Source organism: Hyperoodon ampullatus, assembly GCF_949752795.1.
Source record: "Hyperoodon ampullatus genome assembly, chromosome: X".
NCBI lineage: Eukaryota > Metazoa > Chordata > Mammalia > Artiodactyla > Ziphiidae > Hyperoodon > Hyperoodon ampullatus.
In genome coordinates, this window is record NC_136913.1 from 127347681 (window position 1) to 127350476 (window position 2796).

A 2796-nucleotide genomic window follows, 5' to 3' on the forward strand; every position below is an offset into this window, starting at 1 on the left:
CAGAAAACAAGACCACAAATGACAAAACATCCTGGTTATAGCCCAGATGGCTGCATAAAATAAATAGCCATTTCCTTGATGGAAGCATAGGCAATTTGGCTGTGTGAAGCTGCAATTCCAGCAGAGATCCTTGAAACAGATGTTGATATTGGTTGTGCATCAGAACTTTCTGAAACAGCAAGATGTTCAGGTAATATGAGAACAAATAACTGGTACCTTCTTATCCCTATGTCAGTGTCACAGGGAGACATTGCTCTCCCAAAGGGAGATTGCCTTGAGATACCCACAGCAGAACACATAGGAACAAAAAGTAGGGAAGATGGAACTTTTCTATAGTTCTATTACAGACTGGGAGCATCTCCCAAATCTCCATGTTCCTCCTGTTCATTTTGATCCTCCCATTCTGTCTCCCTGTGTAGCTCTGCCTCCCTGAAGTCTTGTCAGAGAGCATAGTACATCAGCTGTTCCTTTGAGGCAGGACAACGGGACTGTAGGAAGGAGAGTGAAATTCCTTCATCTCAGGAGTAGTTGCCTACATGAGGGTGGTTAGGACTCTGACAGATGGAGATAGGTGAGGAAGAGCCGTACAGGTAGAGGGAATGGCAAAAGCAGAGACCAGAGGTGAAAAAGAGTGGAATGGGGCTTCCCTGGTGGCACAGAGGTTGAGAGTCCGCCTGCCGATGCAAGGGACACGGGTTCGTGCCCCGGTCCGGGAAGATCCCACATGCCGTGGAGCGGCTGGGCCCGTGAGCCATGGCCGCTGAGCCTGCGCGTCCGGAGCCTGTGCTCCGCAACGGGAGAGGCCACAGCAGTTGTAGGCCCGCGTACCGCAAAAAAAAAAAAAAAAAGTGGAATGTGTTCCTGGGTTGGTGACCAGAGAAATATGGCTAGAATGTAGGGTCTGTAGAGGGGAATGGAAGGTTGGAAAGAAGACTGGGGAACTGCATGAAAAACAATGATTGGCAAAATATGAATTCAAAAATAAGTTTTCAAGAAATCTTATGAAACTAGTGAGAAATTACTTAACAGTTTTCCATCTGATATCTTATTTGGGAAGAATCACTGGATTTTAGTAACTCCGAAAACATTTACCCTTAGAATTGGAACAGGTATCAAGAATTTTAAAAGTAAGATGTATTGTAAAAATAAATAAATAAATAAGTAAAAGTAAGATGTATTTAGAAACAATTCAGTTATCAGAATAAAAGTTTTTTACAAATGGAAATCATATATCTTCTTATACCTGTCCTGTAAAATAAATATGATTGGCTATGAAAAAGATGTCACTAAAGATGCCTCATATATTTTAAAAAAATAAGAAATTATTATGAGGAATTTTATGTTGACAAATTAGAAAATGTAGATAAAATGGATGAATTCCTAGAAAATATAACATACCAAAACTCATTTGACAAGAGTTAGAAACCAAAGAATTGAATCACTAATCAGGAGCCTTCCCACAAAGAAAACTCCAGGCCCAGATGGCTTCACTGGCAAGTCCTATGAAATACTCAAGCAATAAAAAATTCCAGTTTTGCACAAAACCTTCCAGAGAACAGAAAATGTGTGAACATTCCCTGACTTGTTTCATGAGGCCAGCTTAATTCTGATGGACGAAAACATTAAAAAAAAGAAAAAATGGAGGGCGATCTCATTCATTGTGATACATATAAAAACTCTAACCAAATATTAGCTAATATAATTCAGCAATATATAAATAGGATAAATCATCATGACAAAGTAGGATGTATCCCAGGAATACAAGATTACCATTAGAAAGCCAATGTAATTCACTACATCAACAAATTAAAGGGGAAAAATGATATGATCATCTCTGAAGATGCAGATGAATCAGGTGATAAAAGTCAACATTCATTTGTGATAAAAATTCCTAGCAAACTAGGAATACAAGAAAATACCTAAGAGGCCAGGCACATGTGGTAAGCTGTAAGAAATCCTGACTTCAAACCAAAGAGGATGATATATCACTTTTAGTGAGAATAAAAACTGACATGACTGAGCAGCTCGGGCCGCGGGAGGAGCCGCAGCGGCCAGGGAGCCAGCTTCGCGAAGCCCTCGGCGCGCCGCCGGGGCCCAGAGGCCCCGGGCACGAGCCCGCCCCGGCAGCCACGCTGCCCAAGGGGAAGGTCAGTTCCGCCGAGGGGGCGGCGAAGGAGGAGCCCGAGAGGAGACTGGCGAGGTTGTCAGCGAAACCGGCTCCCGCAAAAGTGGAAACGAAGCCCAAAGAGGCGGCAGGAAAAGGTAAATCTTCAGACAAAAGAGTGCAAACAAAAGGGAAAAGGGGAGCAAAGGGAAAACAGGCCGAAGTGGCTAACCAGGGGACTGAAGGAAAGTTACCTGCATAAAATGGAGGAGAGCCCAGCCTCTGATGAAGCAGGAGAGAAAGAAGCCAAGTCTGATTAATATATCACACCCGGTCCTATCAGCTGTTTTGTAAATGAAAGTTTTTTAGTAGCTCTAGAAACTTTTTTTTTTTTTCGCGGTACGCGGGCCTCTCACCGCTGTGGCCTCTCCCGTTGCGCAGCACAGGCTCCGGACGCGCAGGCTCAGCGGCCATGGCTCACGGGCCCAGCCGCTCCGAGAGGCATGTGGGATTTTCCCAGACCGGGGCACGAACCCGTGTCCCCTGCATCGGCAGGCGGACTCTCAACCACTGCGCCACCAGGGAAGCCCTCTAGAAACATTTTTAAAAAGGAGGGAATCCCATCTCATCCCATTTTTTAAGTGTAAATGCTTCTTTTTTAAGAGGTGAAATCATTTGCTGGGTGTTTATTG

General features: G+C 44.2%; 1 pseudogene across 1 annotated transcript; it reads left to right on the plus strand.

Moving 5' to 3' along the window:
• Positions 1-2012: 2012 nt before the first annotated feature.
• On the plus strand, positions 2013-2424 carry LOC307069829 (non-histone chromosomal protein HMG-14-like; annotated as a pseudogene). Its single transcript has one exon. The product of its transcript is annotated as a non-histone chromosomal protein HMG-14-like (transcript).
• The last annotated feature ends 372 nt before the right edge of the window (positions 2425-2796 follow it).